Raw genomic sequence first — 12,622 nt, 5'->3', positions numbered from 1 at the left:
TCCCTCTCCCTCTCCCTTTCCCTCTCCCTCTCCCTCTCCCTCTCTCTTCTCCTTACCTTTTCCCTTCCCCTTACCCTTCCTCTTCCCTTTAGTCTTCCCCTTTCCTCTTTCTCTTCCTTTTCTTTATCCTTTTCCTTTTCCTTATCCCTTTTTCCTTTTCCCTTTTTCCTTTCCCCTTTTTCCTCTTCCCTTTCCCCTTCTCTTTCCACTATTTACAAGAATCCTTCCTTCTGACAAAATAATTTTTTCCATTTTGTACAGTCATCATGAAGCTTAAGTCACTATTGAGAGGGAAAATTAAAATGTTTGTACCACAAGAACACATATTTTTGAGATAAAAGCACATGCACATTACATCTATATAGGCTAGTTTACAATGCATTGCCAAAATATCTCCTAAATTTCTGACCCAGACTATGTCCACAGCTCCCAACAAAATGCTTAGCTTTAAGTTTGGCATTGTTACAGAGATTGAATATTTCCATATCTAAATCTAGCAGACAGGATCATTAGTTACACTTTGACAATAATGTTAAAAAAAGAGGAAAACTGAGAAATTACAACTCAAAGTATACTCAATTAGACCATGCTTTTCAGGAAATGTGAAGCATCCATTAATCGTAGATGGAGTTTTAGTTACTCTTTTTCTTTACAATCAAAATAACAAAGTTCGAATAGAATAATCAAATAGTTCAGGGCTATAAATTTATGTTTACTGCATTCTGGTTTCTGTCATGAGATGATTAAAATGTGCGTGGAAATATCCTTCATCTTAGTTACCTAGGTCACCCAAGAAGATCATCCTAACTAAAACAGTGGAACAAAACAAGTGAACCCAACAATTCCTTGTTTACTGAAGTAAGATCAGAAAAGATTTTCAAACTTGAGAATTTACATCATCAGGTCTACCACTGTCAATAAGACATACTAGTAGTAATGTTTGGGTAGGAAATTCACAGAAACCGTAACAAAATTTCAGCACTGGTTCTTTGTCAATATCCTGACTCAAAAGCTTTATAGTCACTTGTCCATAGCAGATGTGCCACTACAAATTACAGGACAGGGCTCAGAGAGTTACTGATCAACCAGAAAAAACACAGGAGTTTAACTTCCTGTCGGTGTGTTAAAAGGATTGTGTTAGTTATGGAGCTTTTTAAGCAGAACAGCTGCCAAATAACAGATGTTACCAGTCCCAGACCTTGCAGTAATGCAGTGAATTCATTTGTCGGCTAGTTTTTGTTCAACATGTAGTTTGCAGAAAGATTACACAATGAACATAACACAACATTTGGGCTACTGACTGTGAAATTCTGCTTTTGGATATAAAAGACAAAATTTAGAAGTGAAAGAGAAATTTTGCAATAAAACTGGCATCAATTAAGTGATTTCTTTCTGTTGCAATCACACATATCACAAGACAGAGAGTGAGAAATCTCTCTGAACTGTTGTATAGCTACTATACATGCAGACATAGGTGAATGAGAGGAGATTACAAGGAGATGGAGAGAAAATTTCTGCAGACGGAGCAACTGTGAACAAGACAATTTCAGGAAAGAAGTCTGCTATTTAGACTAGTAACTTGCAAGGTGATGATTAGTAAATGCTCATCTTGGAAATGCATTATTATAACGCAGATGACCACCACTGGGAGTAGAGACTGATCCTCCAGCAGGCAGCCGCAATAGGCTGTTGTCTGCACACAGACTAGTTGTGACAGTAGGACAAGGACTGCTATTAGTGAGAAAAGATTCTAGATATTGCTACAGAAAACAAAGCCACAGTCTTAGGAAGAAGAAATGCACTGTGGTCTTAGATTATTGTAAGAATCAAGTTACCCAGTCTCCAGGTTATATTTTAGGTTATTCAGTCCTGAATCAAAGTATTCCTGAGATTAATTCTACTACTGCTTTAAATGAAGAGCAGGATGTGTAGAACTGTATGGAGGAACACCAAATACACAAGCATACACAACTATATACAGATAAAACATCAAATTAGTCAGACTTCTTGAGCAGCATTTAGCTGTTGCATAAATGCATTACAAGCTTCACTATTCTGTTGTTAGCACTGGTTCCTAATTGTGATGGCTGTCATGTTTAAACTGGACAAAACAGATTACAAACAACAGGTCCAAAATGGAATAACAACTCAGCCATAAAATACATTTGCTTGGTCTGAAAGCTACAGATGAGTCTGCTCACTACACGTCATCTTGGAGAACATGAGATCTGTATTGCCTAGGTTCAAGTACACATTCATCCAAAAGTGGTTTAGAAATTAAACCATCATATTATCATTTGCTTATGCTATACTGAAGCAATTGTGGATTTTTCACAAGAAGTTGTATTTCTGTCTCTCAATCAAGAGTACATGAATATCCAAATAAACCTTATACCTAATATGCAACCTAGATGAATTCTTACTTCAACAATGAATTGATTGTGGTTTCTGAAAACTATCAGGCTACAAACTGTACCATAATTGTCAGAGTAATTTTACTAATGGTTTAGCATTATTGGTTTTTGTTGTTATTGCTGTTGTGTTTTTTTGTTTTGTTTGCTTTTTATTGCAGAAAAATTATTGAAATTGTTACTGTTGTTTTTATAATCATACAATAAGAAATGCACCCGCATTTCCAACAAATTTGCAACTTTAAACAGTAGATCACCAGGTATCTTGTCAAAGTCCACGCCTTCTTGCTAAAGTGCATGTACAGAATTATAGAGCAAAGAGCCAGGGAGTTACTCAGCCCAGGTCAGATGAAGGAAAAGAAGCTCTCAGATTCTGGAGGCAAAGATTATTAATACTTTCCTGACAGGTACAAGGCAATTTATTGAAGAAAGCACGTATGTGGCAGAGAAATGGTTTTCACTATCAGTCAGCACATTATAATTAGGATCCTTAAAATATTTTACAGATTTCAATGTTCTCTTTACTGCTTTTATAACTGCACCAATTTTCAACTTATTTTTATGGATTTAAGATGGCTCTTCAACAGCAGAGCACATTAGAAAAAAAAAAGCCTTCGGGAATTCCTTAACCTACTCATATTCACCACATAAAGCAAACTCATATTAAGGAAAAGAATAATGATGGATGCTAGAATGAGACTCAAGTAGTCATCAGTCTTTGCCCCTCACATGGTGATCTCAGGATTAAAGGTGACAACGGTTGGCAGGCAAGAAAAAAGCTGAGAGGTTCATCCTGGAACATCACAGGATCCAACCTTCTCGAGTTTCGAGCGTAGTGTTTAAGACTTCATACCTGCATAATACTATTCAATATCAGAGGACAGTCAGATCTAGATAAAAAGCAGCAGAAAAATTAATGACAAGTTTAGTTATAAACTTGTATCCGGGAAAACTTGAGCTTAGAAAAGGCTGTGTTTGTCTTCAATTAATCATAGAATCATAGAATGACCTGGGTTGAAAAGGACCACAATGATCATCTAGTTTCAGTACCCATACCATGTGCAGGGTCACCAACCACCAGACCAGGCTGCCCAGAGCCATATCCAGCCTGGCCTTGAATGCCTGCAGGGATGGGGCATCCACAACATCCTTAAGCATGATTTGTGCTAACTCGTATTTTTACCATATCCAGATTCTACAGTCCTAAATTGTCACGACACAGTCAGAAATACAGTAAATTGCTAATCTCATAAAAGGCTTTTAAAGATTTTAAGGGAGACAAACATTTATCTAGATAGATAGTTATTGAAGTAAGGTGAGATAAGATAACGTCAGTAATGTCTTTTGTTCATGCTCCAGCTGGCTTGATGCGAAGAGGCTCAGAATAACCCCTGTATGTCTCATTCATCTTTGCAATTCCTTTTAGACCAAAACTAGTCCAAAAGTCCTTCCTATTAGAGTCATATGATGGAGACAGGAAAGTTACAAGCACAAAGCCCTGGGTCAGATTGCCTTTAGAGCAATTTGGATGAAATGAACTTGAGCTACAGAAATACAGTAGCAGCAATTTGCATGTATCTAGTCTGGCAGGAAGGAAAGGAATCGCTATTGCCAGTATCCCAAAGGTAATCAGTGTACTAGAGATGCTTCATCCAAAGGTGACATAGAAATGCTAACTGCTTCCCAACATCAACTGGGGTATTTTTTGCCATTCTTAATAACAGCCAATTATCAAGCCAGTCAGTTGTTCAGCACAATGGAAAAAATATAAAATAAAAAAGATTTTCAGGGCTGTATTTTCAGGTCACCTCCAATTCTGCGTTCCATCAGGCAACATAAATATGTCTGAAAATGGCATGAAAGTTTAAAATAAATTGTTAATCTGAAACAATTTCTCTGTAATGAATTCTTCAAAAAGCTCTTACAATTAGGCATCCAAATGATGAATCATCAGAAACTGAGTATCTTATTCCCTTGACTGATTTTTCTTTTTTTTAACTTCAAAATTTAAAATGTTGTGAGTTGCCAGCAGCCCTCAGGCATGGTAGCTTTTTACCATAGTTTACATCTATATTGCTTAATTAATTTAAATACTATAACTGTTTGTTTTTTTTTTTTTTCAAAAAGCTGTTTTGGCAGCTGTTTGGATTTTGCAAAACTAGGAGAGGGAAAAAAAAGACAGGAATCTTGAATAAGAATAAATTTTAGCAGATGTGAAGTTTTGTTCATTAACATAAAGTCAGCATTAAATGTCAACCACAAATGTTTTCTACCTAACAAAAACACGTTATCAGGAGTAATTAAACAAATTATGTTTAATGTAACTTGCATTCTTACAGCTACGGTTAAATTAACAAATCAGTATGCTTCTAGAGAAAACAGGATATTCATTTACTGTTATGTTTCATACATATTGATAGTTGCCTAGATGGTATCTTAAATTATTTGTATTCTTTCTGCTTATAATTTCCTAGTGTTAGTAAGATGTTAGTATGAGTTGCAATTCTTTTAGGTGATATCAGATCTGAGCAGGAGTAAACACTGACAAGCCGTACCACTTTACACTGGTGAGCAAAAGAAGTAGTAAGTAATGATATGAACTTTAAGAGGCTATTCTGTCAGCAAAACTGGTACACGTTTTCTTCTTCAAAATTCTCAATCAGCTGTAGAAAGATTCATGACAATTCAAAAATGAATATGAATAAATACCACAGTCGACTTGGTTATTGAATGTGAGCTGTTTTCTGTACTAGTACAGTTGGTTTGCTGAAATAGAGCTCAACTATTTATACACAAATTTCATATCCAACTAGAAATGGAAAAGCAGACTGAATCTTTCTTTATGAACTTGTGATTTTTTTAATAATTTTCATTTGGAAATGTTAGTCCATGTCAAAATACTAGACAGGAAGTAAGAAAGCATCCTGCAGAACTAGCCAATCTACTGCTTCAGGTAGCAAGGACAAGAAATTATACTATGTCTTGGGAGGACTTTTAAGACCAAACCATTTTTTCCTCCTTTTTTCTTTTTTTTTTTTTTTTTTTTTTTCCCATTGTAATGTGGGGAAGAAGAAGCTACAATTTTCCCCAAAGAAATAACAGCATTCATAATGTTGATTCAAACTGAAAGGTTAAGTCATGATAATATGTACACAGAATAAAGAAGTATAGTGATATTGACAACAGTTGGAGGCAAATCTGATACCATTCAGATTACTATTCACATACAGTCTGTGTTCCAGTGGTGTTTGAATCAGGTGGTAGCTGGCCAATGCAAAGGTGCTGTACTTGCTGTATTGTATATAGGTGGCTACATTTGGAGATGCAAGTTGTTTCACAAGGTTTTGATATTCCTATCCAGAGAACAGAGCTACCTCTTTTTACCTTCATTTGTTTTTCTGCTTTGAACTCAAAAAGTGTGTGTGTACATCATACAGCATTTCCCTCGATAGTAGCTTCTGTAAATGGTCTCAGCTCAGACACCCATTCTCCAGTACACTCAAAACAAATTACTGGTTTTCAAAAGCCATTTTGAAAGGACAATTCCACTCTCTCTTACAAACAGGCAATCTAGTTTCACAAGGATAATGCTGTGGACAGGCTTTCTTGTAGCAGGTAGATGCCTCATTTTTGTTTCTTGCTTTCCCATTCTTGGGTCAGTATAATTTATTTACTAAGTTTTGTGCTGCTGAGAGGAATAGTTTATAATAATTATGACACATTTTTCTCTTGATCTGAAAAGCATTGAAACTTGGTGTTTCAATTACTGGTGTTTGTACTTTTCTAGTGACTGGAAAAGAAAAAAAACAGAGCATTTTGCAGTGACCGTGTAGCAACGGTGAATATTACATTGTTGCTTTGCTTATGCATTATACTGGCATCTGTACTAATTATATCAAAACCCCTTCAAAGGCACAAATGTACTGTCTTTATGATATACGTTGATTTCAACCCCATCACATTGTGTTGCTCAATTTTAGTGTGGAAAAGAATTATTGCAGATAAAAATTGCTTCGGCTATTCATGACTAGAAGAAATCATTTTCTGTGATTGCGCTATTGTAATATCATCTTTATGTGAAAGGAAAATATTTGTTTTGAGGGGACAAATTTTCTTCTTTGCTAGCTTCACATCCCCTATTTTCTCTAGGTCTCCTTCCTTTCTAACCTGCAGGATACTATTGCATATAGAAATTTTGTTGACGTAATCTCTCTGTTATTTGTTCAGCTTGCAGAATGTAATTAAATTGGTGTTTGCCCTGAATATTATCAGATATATTTTCTATATACAAGAAATTCAGTCATTCCAAGTATTGGCTTCAGCTTTTCCAGGGACCTACAGTAATTTGGAATCTACCACCATATGCTCATAAATCTGGTTTTGAGACTCCAGTATATTTACTAATTTCAGTTTATAAAAGTTTATTGAAAGCTATTATTTGCAAATAAATAAGCAGAAGCCTTGGGTTCACAGTGTATACTGCAGATTATAATATATCTTTTTTTTTTTTTTTTTCCACCCAAACCCATTCCAATGTCAGCAAAGCTCTGTAGAATCAGCTGAGGAGGAAAGAAAGCCTTGAATAAAATCAATGTGAAGGACAGTTCGTGAATCATTGCAAGAAAACTGTTCATAGTTTAAGAGTTAAGTTCAAAGGTTCCATTCTTCAAATTCTCCACAGTTTTGGCAAATTTTACCCTTAGAACATTCATGAAATGTTCTCTGCTGTAAATGGAGCACTGCAATGTCTTGACTTATCCTTTTTTTTTTTTTCCAGTTAAATGGTATTTAATTTACAAATGTGCCTATCAGTGTTTGCAAGTGAGAATTAAACAAAACTTTAATTAAAAATTTTGCTTTTCTCCTCTAAGAAAGAAGGAACCATTTAACTGAAATTTTTCTATAGTTTTCATAATGAACACAATACACATTATTCTTACACATACATTTGCCCCTCAGTGGAGAGAAAAAAATAAAAACAGAATGTTACAAAATTTTCTTCTATTTTCATTTATATTTATTTTTCATATTAAAAAAATAAAAATAAAGTGAAATGCCACCACCAAATGTGCATTGTGAGATGCCACTACCACTGCCAGCAAGATCCAAGGGCACACAATTGGTAAAAAATGAGTAATCCTGAAGAGTGTACTTCATACTGACATGTTAAAGATGGATAAAAATTTTTACAGATTTAATAATTTTGCTCCCATTATTCTTGTTGCTTGTTTCTCTCCTCTCCTCTTTTGCTGAGATTAACCAGAGCAAACCCTTCACTGGTGGAGACTGTAACCACGTGAGCGAAGACACTTGTGACATTAGAAATGAATAAGATGATACTTGAATGCTTTCACTATCCTATTGTCTTCTGCAGTGCATTTCTTCCACTACATTATATAGCTTTCCTTAGTTTTCTAAACAAAATATACAATTTTCTGCAAAATTATCTAAGCTAGACAATGTGCTAAAGCTGTCCATTCTGAGAACATAGAGAAGACAGTTCAGAAAATCTCAGAGTAAATAGTTTCTCAAAGCAACACTCTGAATCTCAGTACTTCAGTTTGTACAGGAATATTATGAATTAATTGTCAGAACAGGACTGTGAACTAGCCAATAGAGTTGCGGGGTGGCAGATGAGGCTTGCCTCACTTCTATGCTTTTTTCACCTTAATGCTTCAGGGGAAATAAGTTTCATTACTTAATTTGATTTTGCAGAAGGTCTTGGAAATGTTACAGCCATTTCTAGAGGCAGGATTATGACGACTCAGAAATGATAGCTGATTTATTGGCAATTAAAGGCAAAATCAGGTTTTATTCTCACGCCTGAAGGTCACAGCAGTGCATGCTGACCAAACAAGCTACTACCACAAAAAAAAGATTGTGTGTCAATATACATGGAAGTTTCCAGCTACTCTCTCTACCAATTACTAATCCTCCATGGGTGTCACGTTGAAACCAAGAAACAAGTGTTTATATTTTCTTTTTATTTTGGCAGTAATTTGCAAGCTGTGTATGTAAGGACAGATCTGTATTCCCTTGCTAAATCTTCACCAAAATAAATGAATGACAAACGCTGCACCTGGGAATAATAACCCCAGACACCAGAACAGCCCAGGGGTGTGATTGCCTTAAAAACAGCTTTGGAGAAAGTTTTCAGTGGACACCAAGTTAAACACGAGGCAGCAATAAGCCTGTTGGCAAAGATAGCCAACTGTATCTTGGGCTGCATTATGACCAGCAGGTGAAGGAACGTGACCCTTCTCATCTACTCAGCTCTAGTATGACAGCTGGAGTGCTCAGCCAGTCCCAGGCTCCCCAATACAAGAGAGACATGGATACACTGCACCACTGTATGGCCACAAGGACAATTAAAGAACCAGATCATCTCTCATACCAGGAAAGTCTGAGAGCTGGACCTGTCTAGTACGGAGAAGAGAAACATCAGGGCCATCTTTTCCATGTGTATGTGGTTAGAGCTGAACAATGACACTTGGTATCAGTGTCCAGTAGCAGGGCATATGGTGGGCACAGACTGAAATACAAGAGGTTCTTTTATAACATAAGAAAAAGTTGTGGGCTTGTGGGTTGGTTTTTTGTTTTTGTTTGTTTGCTTGTTGTTCTTGTTCTGTTTTTGGTTTTTGGCTTTGACTGTTTTTGAGTGTGGTCAAACATTAGAGCAAATAGCTCCAAGAGACTGCGGAGTCTACAGCTTTCAAAATCAGCAGTCCTGAGCTCCTGCATAGATGATAATCTGTCTGAAAAGCACATGGGTTTAACTGGAGGTAGTGCAAATTTCAGACTGGTCTGCCAGTTAATTAATTAATTATTAATGAGATTAATAATAATCCTCAGATACCAGGCTGTGGCTGAGAACTCTGTCCTATAAAAAATGCAAGAGTATGAAGGAAGAACAAAAAATAAAGAAAAAGAATAATAAATTAAAAAAAAAAAAAAGCATGTGCAATGTAATATCAATATTTAACATTTTTTCTACAAAGAGAATGTGCTTTGTAGCTTATACAGTGACAATCCGCTTTTCACAAGACAAGCATATATATTATCTTGTAACATGATATTACAGTCTTCTCTGTACCTATAAGAGCTCTGAGTGGCAGAACCACATGAGTTCCAAGAGCAATTTCCACTTTGACAGAAGCAAAGCTCCACAATTAAGAAAGAATGTGTGCTCCTATCCAGAGTGACTTTGTACCCCCAAGAAATTCCTATGATTTGTACTTCTACATGATCTCTGTAGCCAGAGATCATCCATCACAACCAGTCCCGGTGGTTCCAAGGTATAAAGTCTAAGCATTATTTTCTGTACTAAAATAAATAAATAAATATTATTTTCTGCATCTAAAAATACATTTATTTTCCTGAAGAAAAAAAAGCAGGTAATTCTGTGCAAGGGCCACAGCAAGATGTTTTCTTTGCTAGATTGCATTAGATTAATATAAAGTGACAGAAAATATGTAAACTCCATTGATGTGAAATACACACAAAGAATATTCTTGCCACTCAGAAATCTAACAGAATAAATTGATCAAGTTGCACTGTGCTAAAAAAAAAAATATGTTTTTATGGATTGCTTATTATTAGCCTCCAAAACTTGACTTCTTTCACTGTGGTTTGGACAGAAGATATAATTTCACAGAATCATAGAATCACAAGGTTGGAAATGACCTATAAGACCAGCCAGTCCAACCGTCTCCTCATTACCACTGCTACCACAACCTACTAAACCAGGTCTTGCAGCTCCTGGTCCAGATGCCTCTTGAACACTGCCAGGGACGGTGACTGCACCACCTCCCTGGGCAGCCATTCCAGTGCCTGACCACCCTCTGAGAGAAAAAGTTCTTCCTTATGGCCAACCTAAACCTCCTCTGAGATACAACTTGCAGCCATCACCCTGTGTCCTTTTTGTTGCCTGGGAGAAGAGGCCAAACCCCCTTTCACCACAGCCTCCCTTCAGGAAGTTGTACAGTGCAATGAGGTCTCTCCTGAGCCTCCTCTTCTCCAGACTGAACAATCCCAGCTCCCTCAGCCGCTCCTCATAAGACTTGTGCTCCAGACCCCTCACCAGTTTCGTTGCCCTTCTCTGGACACGTTCCAGGGCCTCAATGTCTTTCCTGTAGTGAGGGGCCCAAAACTGAACACAGCACTCGAGGTGCAGCCTCACCAGTGCTGAGTGGAGGGGGATGATCACCTCTCTGCTCCTGCTGGCCACACCATTTCTAATGCAGGCCAGGATGCTGTTGGCCCTCTTGGCTACCTGGGCACACTGCTGGGTCGTGTTCAGCCAAGCATCAACCAACACCCCCAGGTCCTTCTCTTCTTCACACTCATCCAGCCACTCACCCCCAAGCCTATAACACTGCGTGGGGTTGTTGTGCCCAAAGCACAGGACCCGACACTGGGCATTGCTGAACCTCATCCCATTCACCTCAGCCCAGCGATCCAGCTTATCTGGATCACTCTGAAGGGCCTCCCTACCCTCAGGCAGATCGACACCACCTCCCAGCTTGGGGAGGTGGTGCCACATACATTAAAGACTTTGAAATATAAAAAGAACCTTATTCTTGTTTTGAGGGAGCATTTATTCAGTTTGTGTTTATTTTGCTTTTTTCTCCAACAAAACAGAGGGAAGTTACAACCTACATAAATTTTCATCTATAGATCTAGAAAACGATGTATAATGTCACACAGACAGCAGGTGAAGGCATATATATCTTATATATCTTATATATCTTACATATCTTATCTCATATATATTTTTCATATAACATAAAAGGACATTTACTACTACAAACCAGATGTGAAAATTTTGTAAACCAGCTCCTAATCCTTAGTTTAAATCTCCAGACTTCCAGAAGGGTCAGTCAATGAGAAGTTCCTGATGTTTTTTGCATGGCCAATGCATTTGAAAACCAAGTTTTGTATTTTATGCCCTGCATGAGTATGCAACAGTCTCAATTAAAAGGCCTAAGAAAAACTTAGGACACACTGTTTTGTTTTCTTTCTCTTTTCATGAGTAATAAACTACATGTGGGCAAGGAACAACTGGTTTGTCAAGTCAGGACATATTGTCCCCACCCCTTCAACTTGGTCAATGAGGTTTTCATGTGATTCTTTGAAATTCCTCAGCTGACGGTAGGGTTTGCAAAAGGTATTTGGTCCCTAATGTAAATTCCTTTGGGGAAAAAAAAAAAAAAAATCCAGTCTAATTGCTTCCAAGTTGACAAACACCGAGATGTAGGAGTAGGCTTTCAAAATAGTCAAGATTGGAAGTGACCTCCGGAGATAATCTGGTCCAAGTGACTACTCAAGCTGAGTTATCTAGTGCAGATTTCCCAAGACCAAACCCAGCTGGCTCTCAGATATCTTTTGGGATGGAGAATACAAACCATTTGGTGTAAATATTGACTGTATTCTATGAACAACTTGTTTATCAAAGAACAGTAAACATCAAGTGAAGGTCTTGCCATCTGAAACAAAGTTTGCGAGGCTAAATTACAATTCATTCATTACGTGTACTTTAATAAATGTAATCATTGTCTTTCTTCATTAATTCTCTCCAAATCAAATGCATGTTGAATACAGTTACATCAAACCCAATTTTTCATCAAATAGCAAAAGTAAGCACTAGTATTTTGAAAACATAATGTTAGGTATTTAGATTTAAAGAAAAGTCCAATGTTGTTGAACCCCAGATAGCAGCTGTTTCTTGGTCACATTTTGATCCTCATAGACCACAGGTATTGCTATTATGTATTTAGACCCAGGATTATATATTTATCTGCACATAGGTTTCAGCTGATTTGGAATTTTGTTTTCATGTGCATATTTTGCTTTGTTTCATATTGTTTAGGTACTACATAATTCTGTTGACAGGTCTGTTTCCATGGATTAGAGGAAATGATGTTAACTAGTAAAGGATGCTCTATTTGACCAGAAGCTGAAAGGTCTATGAAGCCAGCTTTATCTGTCTTTTACAATATGCATTCTGAATGTTGAATGTTATCCTTAACAGACTTTGTGAACTGTATTTCATGCACTCTTGACAATTATATGTCAAATGCACATTCATCTAACTAAATTAATTTACATACTTAAGGTGAACTAAAATTAAATCTTTTTTTTTTCTGATAAAGAAAAAAAAGTTCAAAAAAACATATTGTTCATTTCATTTGGAGAAGGATTAACCTCTCAAA

The sequence above is a fragment of the Centrocercus urophasianus genome, unplaced genomic scaffold, assembly GCF_019232065.1.
Source record: "Centrocercus urophasianus isolate 14NV4802_14NV808 unplaced genomic scaffold, USGS_Curo_1.0 seq_31, whole genome shotgun sequence".
Classification (NCBI taxonomy): Eukaryota; Metazoa; Chordata; class Aves; order Galliformes; family Phasianidae; genus Centrocercus; species Centrocercus urophasianus.
This window is presented reverse-complemented; position numbering follows the sequence as displayed.